The 12,461-nt window shown below is 48.2% G+C and overlaps 1 protein-coding gene across 3 annotated transcripts in view; it reads right to left on the reverse strand.

Moving 5' to 3' along the window:
- PLXNA4 (plexin A4) overlaps positions 1–12,461 on the reverse strand; it is a 516,386-nt gene that overhangs the window by 435,992 nt on the left and 67,933 nt on the right. For 2 of the 3 annotated variants that reach the window (XM_011941210.1, XM_011941211.1), the window contains exon 1: positions 12,016–12,449. The exons of the other annotated variant lie outside the window; for it this stretch is intronic. The gene's annotated coding sequence lies outside the window, so the exon portion shown is untranslated. Of the gene's footprint in view, positions 1–12,015; positions 12,450–12,461 lie in introns of those variants that run through there. 3 annotated transcript variants of the gene reach the window in all.

A 12,461-nucleotide genomic window follows, 5' to 3' on the forward strand; every position in this document is an offset into this window, starting at 1 on the left:
CTCCTTCTCCTTCTCCTTCTCCTCCTCCTCCTCCTCCCCCTCTTCTTGCTCCTCCTCCTCCTTCTCCAGGAGCCCTTCTTCATGTCCTGCTTTTCATAACCAGATGGGTGCCTCTCTTCCTATTCCCAGAGCACCCTCTTCATGCCCCAATCTCACTTCCTGTCACATTGCATGTAAATTCTCTATTCCCACATATGTTGTGGCCATACTAGCCATGAACTCCCTCCTGGCAGAAGTAGGTCTTTCATCTCTACACAAATTCTCACATAGTGCCTAGCACATAGTAGGCACTCAATAAATATTGCTTGAATTGACTAATTGCTTGATCAATTAATTGATTAAATATTTCATAACATCATATCAACCTCTCTTACTAAAATATGCAAATATATGTGCATGGAACTTGGTGAAATGTAGGCATTGAGGGATGTTACGAACCCTTTTCTTTTTCTGCAGTCCCCAGTTGAACCTACTACTGCCGGAATAGAGATCTCTCCGGGGACCCAGGCCTCTGGACTCCTGCACTGACCACCCCCTGCCACTGTCTCCTGCCATCCCTACTACATTCTCCTTTCTGACCCTCTGCATGTGGCTTTTATCACTTACACCTCCTCGCCAGCTCAGCAAACACACGGGAGCTGATAAAGGTGTGATGAGAGGTCTAAGCTCAGTTTTCATTCTCTTTGTCTTGATTTTCTTTGACCTTGTGTGTAACAGACTCTTTCTTCTGATGCTCACCCAACTCTTTAATATGCAAGGCCACATTCATCCTCACCTCCTGGGCTGCAGGTGTGAAACAGCAAGGGCTTATTCCTGGCTTTAAAGAGGACAAATTGAGGCCTAGCCCAGAGAGGGCACTCGCTGAAAGACATTCAGCAGACCTAGGATTAGAAGCTCAGTTTCTGTATTCCCTGGCCAGTACATAATATTTCTTCAATTGCTGTGAAAATGAAAACCTCTGGATTATTTTGCAGGAAGAAACAAAAATAGGCCTGGAAAGACCGTAGCCACATTTCTGACAAGCTCCATTCAGAGGGCACTGTAACTTACATAAATGATTTCCTATTATACTGCAATTGTCACTGCAACACGACAGTCTTGCAGCTTCCTTGAAGTGTTCTCTTTGTTGTTTTTTGTACAGATCCTCCAGAAAGAAGAATCACATATGGTCCGAGCAGGGAAACAAACCATGACACCCGCAGACCCAGATTCCCCTTCAGCATGACTCTTCCTGAGGACCAAAGAGAATGCCACGAATAGTCCCCCGTGGGCCTGAGCCCTCTCCCACCTGTCTACCTCCCAAAGCCCTGCTGTATTCCTGCAAATAGGATTCCTTTTTTTGAAAAAAAATGAAAGTCAACAGTTTATGAAGAAGAAACGAAGTGGAAATTTCCCAGCATGGCTGGGAATCAATACAAGCTGTTGTCAGGGTTTTCCTTTCAAAGGGTGGCTGCCACACTTCTCCAAAGTCAAGAGCGACAGAGCTCCAGTGCTTGACTTACAACTGCTTCATCATAGCAAGATATTTTTAATTTAAAACTCACTGCAGTTGGGTTCAAACTCAGCTGAGACTTGATTTACTGCTAATTCATTTCTCCGATTCCTATAATTCTAAGCTCAGTCACCAAACAGTTTAATGCTGATAGAATCACCAGTGCAATGCTTTATGAATGGGCGTCAGGGGAATTTTGTTAGTGTGTGTTAGCAACTGTTATTCACTCTGGAAAGGAGGACCGTGCCTGTACCAAGCATGGGGGGGGCCTATAATTGGGCACGTAAATTACCAGTGTCCCCAAGTGATTCAAACCCAAATACCACTGAAACGGTACCCCCTTTTACCCCAACCCACATACACACTCCCACTCTCCCTCTCTCTCTGTCACACACACACACACACACACACACACAATCATTACCTGTGTTAGATGAATGCCAGGTGGTGAAAATGCTTTCCATGGGAAATGCCTAACTTCACTCCCAGGTCACTACCCAGTGGTGGAAACCATGGATTTACAGTCTAATTAGAAATCCTCAGCCCTTTCTTGGATGGCAAAGTTTTCTCTTCCCAAGAGAAAATTTGTTTCAACCATCCAAAGTTTAGGGAGATGTGTCTTAATAACTCAAGCTTCCTTTGTTAATTTGATAAAGAACATTTATCTTTGTCAGTTATATTGAAGCCTCTTATTCAAGAAGTATAGCTGGAGAAAAAAAAATTGAGAAGGTGAATGTCATTACTCACATATGTTGCAAACATCCATCTTGATCTGTTATGTGCAACCAAAAAGTGCCACTTGTGGGAAACATGTCCACAAACCTGTCAGAGTGGCATTCACACTTCTCGAAATGGTTTCTTTATGAAATATACACCTGAAGGCAGATCGCAAGGCCATGGTCGCTAAAGTTTTATGAGAATTCGCAGTCATTTCTGGGAGTCTCAAAAGCAAATGACAAGGACAAGAGGCAGGCAGTGCCTCTGAAAGTTGGGGCCACAAGTCCCTGCAAGTCTCTATTTCATCAGTATAGTGAATTCATTCTTCCAGTTTTTTCACCTCTGAAGTAAACCAAAACTTGAAAGCTTCCGGTTGAAGGCCACCATCTCCCAAAATGCCTTTCTAGGGAACCCTCTTTCCAGGAGACATCAATAGGCTTGAATATACCCACATAAAAGGATCCCCATGGCCCAATAACCTGAAAAGCAGTGGGCAAAGAATAAATAGGTTTCCCAAAAACAGGTCTTCTTCGCCTTTAATTTGTCCTTGTGCATCTCCATGAAGAGGACAAAAGAGAGGATGCTTGCAAAACTTACTTGATCACAGAATGTTTTTTCCATGGAGGATTTTATAGACTAGCCTTCGGAATGTTCTGCTAAATTCAGCTTGGTCCTCCCCCCCAATCTATCAGCGCCTAAACCCATAGTGAGTTTTGCACAGAGAGAAATAATTTAATCATGTGCATCCATGAGCAAGACCACTGCACCTACCTGTCCCTGACCATTATGACCCAGGATGCTGGAGGGTGACTGAGGGGCTCAGCCTGCACCCATCTGGATTCATCTGAATCCTCTGGAATAGCCAGTCAGCCTGACTTGATGTGATCCCTGCTCTGTCCCTGCTGTAGAGCAAGAACCCACCATATTAGCCTGGTTCACACTTCCCTAGTATTGATATGTTTAAGGTCATTCTTCTCCACCTTATCCTGCTCCATTTATTCCTTCTATTTTTACAGCAAATATTTATCCATTGCTTCCAGTAAGATAGGCTCTGGGTTGGGCACTGAGTATACAAGAAATAAGAAATGATCTCTCTCAACCTAAAGTACAAGGAAATACATGATTCCCATTGTTTTCATTGCCACTGCCAGTAGCAGCTTCTTCACCATTATTAAAAAGCATGAATTGAGTTACTGACTAAACCAAAAACTGCTTGAAGCAGGCGCTGACCCTACCTTCTGGGAGCTGCAACTCTCAGGCAGACACCCTAATGCAGGCCCACGTCTCTAGGTCGGTGAGTTGCTCACATCAATCAGTGGTTAGCGACAAGTGCATTTAGGGAGGAAGACAGGGTCAGTATCTAATGGACAAGAGAGCTGGAAAGAGGTCACAAGCACAGCATGACCATCAGTCCTCTGCCCAGCCTGACTCTAAAGGGCCTTCAAAGCACAGGAGTAGTAAAAAAATGTTGATGAGGGGCAGGACTAGCTAAAGGCAATGACTTACAGGAAATGGTTTATGCAGAAATGTCCCCTGTTGCATTATATTTCAATGCTTTCATTATTTCTGAAAACTAGGGGGGTGGCAGAGGTCATTACTACCTCTCCCTGCTTCCCAGCAGCCGTGCTGTCCCTGAGATAGTCACACACCACTATGCGGAAGGCTCGCTGTTGTTTAATAAGTCCCAAAACATTAGAAAAGTCTCCAGATATCAGATTGGCACCCATTCTTCATGTGGTTTCTATTTGGGGTTTAAATTGGATAACCCACAGTGTAGTCGACTAGTGTTGACATAGACTCGTGAATTCTGGGGCTCCTAATTGGAGTACCCTGCCCTGTCTTGCCATCTGACACTGTTCTGAAGAACTTTATGTTCCTTGCATGGAAACTATTATCCCAGACTCCCAATTTATGTATCTGCCCAAATCTGCAGAGTCTCACCTGACATCACGCCACCCCACCCCAATTCTGAGCTGCAGTCATTTTCCAGTTCCCCTTGTTATCATTGCCACTGCCAGTAGCAGCTTCTTCACCATTATTAAAAAGTATGAATTGAGCTCTTGATTAAACAAGACACTCCTTGAAGCAGGGGCTGACCCTACCCTCTAGGAGTCGCAACTCTCAGGCAGATGCCCTAACGCAGACCCACATCTCTAGGTCAGTGAGTTGCTCACATCAATCAGTGGTTAGGGGCAAGCATATGTATTTAGGGAGGAAGACAGGGTCAGTATCTAACGGACAAGAGAGGCCCCAGTGATGCTTTCTGCCATTCCTCTGATTCTAAAGTTCTTGCTGTCTTTTCTTCCTTCAGAGGCAAAGGCTGAGCTCCTGCAGGGGTAACTCTGACATACCTACTGCAGGGAGAGCCAAGGAAGCCCCAGCCCCAGGGCTTGACCCACAGAGGCTCTAGCTTGACCTGGTATCCCAACCCCAAAGAGAGAGGAGTTGACTGATGCCTCGTGGGCTGACCTGTGACCAGTGAGCTACAGCAGACCAGAAGGACCCGTGGATTAACTGCCGGCTGTGCCTCCCCACCACAGACTATTCTGAGATATAGTGTTCACACCAGGCTTCCCTGGATACCTCCTGAGTGACTGAGCCACCAGCTGCTTTTCACTGGGAAGCCAGGGCCAGCTTGGTAACACACTATTTGTTCTTCTTCCTTCCCTACCTCTCCTCCTTTGCTTCACTTTTGCTTCCCGGGGACCCAACCCCTCAATAAAGTGGTAACACACAGCTTCTGCCTTGAGCTCTATTTTCTAGGGAACCCAGGCTGTGACTGGGGTGAAGGACAGACAGGCAGAGGGGGCAAGGCCCAGGCTCTCCATAGGTTTGACAAGAACAGTCCTGCTTGCATCTGTTTTGTGCATTAGAATTCCATATAAAATTTCACTGGAGCAAAGACTTTCACTGCATACATATTAAAATATGTTTAATCACCAATCTAGACTAACCTCCTCATTTTATAAACAATAAACTGAAACATAAAATGATTTTTCCCAAGATGCTTTAGTTAGGGTTTTCTACATTATCTGTATCCAAAGCCTAGCTTTTTCCACAACAGTAGTTTTTAAGCAAGGGGACATATTGGAATCATCTAGGAACCTAAGAAAATGGACATGTGCCTAAGTAGCTGTCTCTTTCCTTGGAAAGACAAGGGGCAGAATAGGCTCTAAAGAAGGCTGAGCAAATGCTGAGGCCAGAGGTGGACTCTCTACCTGCCTGGCACAATTCTGCTTGAGAACCTAATGCTTACACAATCACCAGAATCCAGTACTTGGTTTACGTAATGCAAAGGTTCAGTGGAAATTTTCACTGTGGAAGCCACCTCTTTATTCACATTTGAGAGTAGACATAGGAAAGTGCCTGTCTTAGTTCAGTGTTTCTCAGTGGATTCCAGGTCCACTACACAATATACCTACTTTTGTGATTTCGCAATCCATGTGAGTGTATTAAAGGATCTGAGAAGTCCTGCAGCAAGGAGTAACTTCAGCTTTGCTTTACACCTAGGGTTTTGCAAACTTATTTGACTGTGGAAACTTTTTTGTATGTAATGCCTTTTCACTCCCCCACAGCATATACTTTGGGAAACTCTGCTCTATTTTAAGTATTACTTTCAGGAAAGCAGGTCTGAGATGGAGAGGAAGAAAATGAACTCCAACTGACTCTAGCAACATTAGCTGACATTCCAGGCAGGCTGCTTCTTCAGTTGCACATCCTGAAGTCTGCTACTGTCTCCTCTCACTAACCCTGCCACAAGAACGGAAGCAATCCACCGGCTATGCCTTGCTTACTTCTTTCCTCTTGGCCTCCGGGCCAAAGCCAAGGAATGATTGGTTCACCTTCTAGTTTGAACCTCCACACTACCAAAAGGGAAATCCAGCTGTGCTCATTCGAGAAGAGTTCAGTGAGTATGTCAGATAAGGAACTGATCTTGAGCAAAGACCAGGAAAGCCTTTCAACTGCCACGGTTTTCCTTTCCTAAATTTCCAGTGACCTCTTCCTCAACTGCTTCTCTCCTCGCACTTCATAATGAAAATACTCTACACTGTAAGACCTTGGGAATTAATTCAGTGAGGCTATGTTCAGCGCATTGACTGAGGAGGCTCTATCCTCTTAGCTAGTGATCTGTTTTGTGTTGGAGTGACAAAACATCCCCAAATCCAATTTGCTGTTGTGAATCCTGGTTCATGGATAAAACACCATAGAGGGGAAGGGGAAGATCCAAGCTCAGAAGGAAAAGAGAGGATGCCTGAGATCTCGCCAACACCTGTTGGTTCCAGTTTGCACAGGACGTTACCTGCCAGTGTTTTATCCACTCATTCCTGCTGCTGCCTCAGAGGGGAGGTGATGAAATTCCAGGTACACCCCTTCTAGCCACCTCAAGTTGGACACAACCTTCACTCACCTCACAGTGTAGAGAAGTCAAAGAAATAATGCATGGAATAAAAGTTTGTCTTTTGGAGAAAAAGAAAAAAAAAAAGCAAGTAACCAAAGTGCCTCACTTGTGGATTTTTCCTAAAACGTTTGGACCAGAGGGACTGAGCTTAGCCCTGGCTTTGGATTGGGACAGAACCCAACCAGGCCCATGGGCTCCTTCAGGGATTCACACCCACACCTTTTGGCATCAGGATATAATTCCTGATGCCTTGTCTCAGCCTGCACCATCTCAGGTCTGAATTATTTTCTTCATGCAAATGGGGACCTATCAAAATTCCTCTAAGTGCTACAGGATGGCTATCCCCCGACATGGTCCATTGGCACCAACATCTGATGAGTCTCTGCTCCAACCACCATAGGATCCAGGCACCCAGCATGGCATGATGTCCCCAGGCACAGATTTCTTCCCTGCTTCTGGATCCTAAAGTCAGAAACTCTAGGAGTAATAAATGCATGACTGAACAAATGTCAAGCACCTATCATGAGTGGTGTAATGGTAAGAATCTTTGCCCAAGAGTGAAAAAACCATCCATCCCTTAGCAACCTGGGGCCTTAGACATCTCACCTAAACTCTCTTCTCAGCCTTAGTTTCTATGCTATCAAAATGGGAATAAACAATACCTACCTTGCACAGCTACTTTAAAGATGAAATGAGAAAGTGCTGTTTCCACAATACTAGCAATTTGAAGCAGTCAGCAGGGAGAACTAGACTCCTATCAGAATTGGAGCCTCATAGAGTCTAAAGTAAAGATGGGGACTTCACTCAATTTGTTCATTCACTCCTTATTTTTTCCTGGGAGAAAATGGGAATTGCCAAATGAGGTGACAGTCACCCTTAGGACCTGGGCACTCTGCTAGAATGATCCATGCAATTTTATAACCTACCAACAGCCAAAGAGAAGACTCATCCCCCTTGATGCATGGGGAAATCGAGGCTCAATGAATAAATACATTTGCCTGGCATCACAGAGGTAGTGCAAGAGACTAGGACCAGATATTCTAAACTTCCTCCCAAGCCCTCACCCATAAACCTCCCAAAGGGGCAGCAATACAGTGAACACATATATTCTAAGGAGGCAACCAGCACAGTGATGAGGAGAAAGGTCAGACTGCTCACAAGTGAGACTTGGCTCCCTCACTAAGTGGCTGTGTGATCTGGGACAAAGTCTTTAACCTCCTGCATCTCAGTTTCCTCCTGGAGGAAATGGGGACTGTAATAGCCTATCTGGGTTGTTATGAGGCAAACTACTTAAATGATACCTAGCCCAAATGAGTGCTCAATAAATATTGGCCACCATCATCATTAATTATCATCTTTCGTTCCATTCTTTTTACAAGAACTGAAACCAATACTAATATCCTCACAGCCTCTTCCCTTGGGAGGCTGATGCCACAGGACAGGGCAGGGGTGTAGGGGCTTACACAGACTTACACAGGGACTCAGGAAGCTTTTCTTCCAGGCTGCTCTATACGAGGCAGGGAAGCAGCCTCCTCCTTCAGGAACAGGCCTGGGCTGTGGGAATCAGGACCCCTGCCTGTCTTTCGTTTCAAGATCCATCTCTTACCACTTAGCAGCAGAGCCCCCTTCAGTCTCCCTACAGGCTCCACCTTCCTACCACAACTTGAATGGTACAGCCTGGGCAGTGAGGACAACGTGAAAGAAGAAAGAGAAAGTCTGGGCAGCTAGAGGGGATCAGGTGGGAGTCCCGGGAGGGAGCAGTGGAGCTTGCAGCTTTTAAAGAGACAGTGTCCTGTCCACGAGGCCCTGTGGGGACCAAGCACAGCTCGATAGAGCCTATAGGCCAATTATCCTAATCATGTGCATCTCCCAAACAGCCGTTTGATTTATTAGTGAGACGTCTTTTTAAAATGCCGCTCTTAAATATAAATAACACTTAATCATCCAGCTGTCGTTAAATTCATGTTATATTGATTTCTTGGAATGCCGCAAATTTGAGGGCGAATGGGCTGGCGGATGTGCACACAAAGCCAAGAGGTAGATTAGCAAATGGTGGGGGCGGAGAAGTGGGGGTTGGAGGGAGAGGAAGGGAGGTGTCAAGGGAGGGAAATGAACCTACTCAATAGCCCAGGGTCTGAGCCAGTTTCACATTGGGTAGCACCAGACGCAAATAAGAAGAGAAGAGACACTGGCACATCTGTTGCATAGTCTAATGACAGCCAAGATCATGGTCGTGTTTTCTGTATTGCTGCCGCCCCCTTGTAACCCACCACAGAGCCACTCCAACAAGTCTCTGATGTTCATTGTCTGCGTATGCCTTCTCTAGGTGAGGACGGGGAGAAGCAGCTAAGAAATGCCCCCTAGCTGGCTAGAAGTAGAGAGATCCGCTGCGATTTCTTTGCATCAAAGCCTGATGATAACTAAGAACCAAGAGCGGTTAATGACCCAGCGCCTTTAGCTCTCTCCCACTTCAGGACTGCTGCCAACCTAGAAAGCCCCCACTTCATTCCCAGCAGCCCTCGTTGTGATGAAAAGGATCCCCAGGCCAAGTGTATGTAGGCAGACTCTGCCGTGCAGATTTCTCTGTCTGCAGGGAGTAGCAGCAGCAGGCGACAGAAAGGCACAGAGAAGGAGAAAGGAAACAAGTTGACTGCCTTGGAGTCCTCTGGAAATGTCTGCAGTGTCCCGGTGGGCATCCAGGGTGAAGTCCTGGGAGGACAGAGGAGAGCCCCAGGAGGGTGTGATTGGGCAAGAAGGAGCAGCTTGCAGGTGACCTACGCCTAGTGCTCACAGGAGAGCTGCCTTAAGCACCATCTACCAGGCAGTGAGGGTCTGCTGAAAAGAAGCATTCATGGCTGGAGTTTTTCTAGTGTGAATCCCTTCCCAGTGAGAAAAACCTCAGAGAACTTAAAAGGAAGGGCACAGAAGAGTGGCAGAGAGGGTGAATGACAGCATGGCATGCTCCAGGGCTGGGCAAGAGAGCCCGGAAAACGTGATATATACTCCGCTTTACAGAGATGTTAATTAATGCCTGCCTTGTCCTAGAAACCAAATTGGTACCTAATGCTAAGTGCAGAAAGTGCGGAGATTGTTTGAACCCAGATGTTTAGCTTATAACCAGCATAATGACTGCTGGCTTTGCATTAAAATGATGGATCCTGAGGCTGCAAATACATGAGAAAGGAAAGAGGGTAGGGAGGAAAGCAGAGAAAGGAGTGGAGGTCTGCAGGGAAGATGCAGACATTTCAGGAAAATCCTGTACCCTATCCCTTTGCCTCTTCCAGGTCTCACGAGGGACTGTTTACCTGGGAGGCACCCACTGTTGCTGGAGCTCATTATTTCTATTGCAAACCATGTGCTGCTGTACACGTAGGAGGGACCTACCTGTCCACGCCCTCGAGGGGCATGTGGGGAGAAATGTTCCATTTCTTCCACAGCCGGGAAGACAGAAGTGGACCCCATTGTCACACATGGCTGGGGGAGCTGACCACCTTTAGCCAGACTCTGAGAACGCATGTGGGTATATATCTTGGGTGTGTATGTGTGTGCACACGCCCACCATGCTTAAAAAGCAAATAAGGTTTCTTCCCCCTACTGGGGTCTCCCCATTGTGAGAGATTTGCTTTATTCCATCTACGCTTTTCAGTCAATCAAAGGGCAGCTCACACAGCACACAGCGGGAATACAATCTCCCTCCCGGGGCGTCTGCGCTTCTCCCCAGCCTAGCCAGAGACCTTTGCAGGAGCTGAAAAAAGTTTGGAAATAGCGGAGTCAGGGTGCTGAAAAAGCCCTTTCATTCAGCCCCCATCTTCAGGATTTACAAAAACAACCCAAATTCTGAGCCTAGCACTGAGGCCTCCTTGTTCAAAAGAATGTTTGCTCCTCTCCCATCATGTTCTGGAAGACTCCTAACATATTTTCTCTACTGGTGGGTTTGTGGGATACTCTGAACACATGATCTTGGACAGAGGGTACAAGCTTATTCAGTTCTGGGGGAGAATGATATGATCAGGTTGCCCAGAAAGGTACCTCAAAGGGACAGCTCCAGAAACGCAGGAGCTTGTACATGTATATTCAATTCCAAATTTGTTTTGGAGCTCATGTTCTTCTCCCTATGACAACTGAGACCCTAAATGAGTTGCTCTTAGGCCCCAAGAAGGGAACTATGGAAAAGCCTCTTAGAACCCCAGACACTCCCCACCTCCTCCAGAAAAAGTTAAAACGAGCAGCCTGTGAAACTCCAGCCAGAGAGAAAAAGAATGAAAATGCTTTCGGGAAATAGGACCTTAAAGAACGGGCTTCTGTGAAGTGATTCTACACTCGGAGCAGCCCTGGGCTCTGGGGGAAGCTGGCAGACCCATGAATGCTTTGCCTCCTCCAGTGGGCACCGCCGCCCGCCGCGGTCGTGAGGGAGAGAAGCCTCCTCTTTTGGAGAACTACACCCCTCCTGCTTCCCCTTTCTAGTTATCTTTCTCAGACACACACCTTGAAAGGCATGTGACAGGTGTTCGCCAGCCGGAGGCACGGGGGAAAGCAGCCCCATGTGCCAAGGAAGGGTAGGGAGGTGAGAGGGGACCCAAGTCCTGTGTCTCCAAACCCTGTCTGCTTGTTACTAAGCAGGGACTGAGGCTGTGAATAAGGTCATACCTTTTAAGGAGGATCTGACTCCCGTACCTTCCCTAGACAAGCAACATACGCGGCGATGCTTTAAGCCGCTTTCTGTCTGAAATCTCGGCGCATTCCTGGGGAAGCAGTGCCATGCTTCAGAAAGGCGTTTGTGCTGCCTCTTACTGGGGAAACGCAGTGTCTGTTCCATATGCGCCGCCCTACAGAACTGCAGCCCCAACCGCCTATGTGGCCTCCTCTCCACGCGTTGGGCCATCACTCTCTCCAAACAGGCGTCCGAGTATCTGTGGTTCTGTCTCCCGTTGAAATCCCAGGGCGTCCAAAGGCCACGGGGCCGCGATGACACTGGGTGGGTCTCCGGAGACCTCCCAGGACTTCTCCCGTTTTAAAGCCCAGCTAGGGATGAAAGGGGCTGGGAGCTAAAAAAATCGCTCCCTCAACCTCTTCGGGTGGGAGGCAGAGCTGGGAATACACAGAATCCCACCCCGAAAGTCCCGGGAAAGAGAAGTCTGAGTCCGGGAGCGTGAGAGGAGAACGCACCCGGGAAATCCCTGCCCCGGCCGCTGCACCTCCGCGGGCGTCCAGGTGGGACGTGGGCAGGTGCGCGAGCGCCGTGTGTGCCGGTGTGGATCTGTGTGTGTGCCTGCGTGTGTATGTATGCGTGTGCCGCGGGCTGGCTCCAGGGCACCGAAGACTCCCGGGCTGGCCCGGCCCGGGTCTCTCCGACCGCGCTGCCCTCACCGCCCGCCCGGCCCCGCTCCCCGGCTGGCCGGCTCCTTACCTGGACGCGCCGCGTTTCCCTCCTTCAGCGGGAGCGCCGCATTGACACTGCAGATGAAGCCTATGCCGCTGCCTCTCGCCCTCCTCTGAACGTGTGCGTGTGCGCGCGTGTGGCTCCCTCCTCCAGCCCCAGCCCCGAACGCAAATACTCCACCGAGGCACAGGGAAGCCGGGAGCAACCCAGGAACGCGGAGGGCGCCGAATCAGAGCCTGCGGGGCTTGACAGCTCCTCTTGCGGCGTCCAAGGTGGGCGTAATGTCCAACAAAAAGGTCGGAAAATGGGAATCGATTCCGAACACCCCTTTCCTCCACCCAACCCCGGAGTCTGAGCAGCGGCGGCGGCTCTCGGGGGCTGCGGTGGCTACGCGGGGCTGCTCCCCTTCGTCCCCACCCCCGCGGGCTGAATGTCCTTGATGCCAAGCGGGCACAGCGGCGTCACTCCGCGCC

Source organism: Colobus angolensis, unplaced genomic scaffold, assembly GCF_000951035.1.
Source record: "Colobus angolensis palliatus isolate OR3802 unplaced genomic scaffold, Cang.pa_1.0 Scaffold2, whole genome shotgun sequence".
NCBI lineage: Eukaryota > Metazoa > Chordata > Mammalia > Primates > Cercopithecidae > Colobus > Colobus angolensis.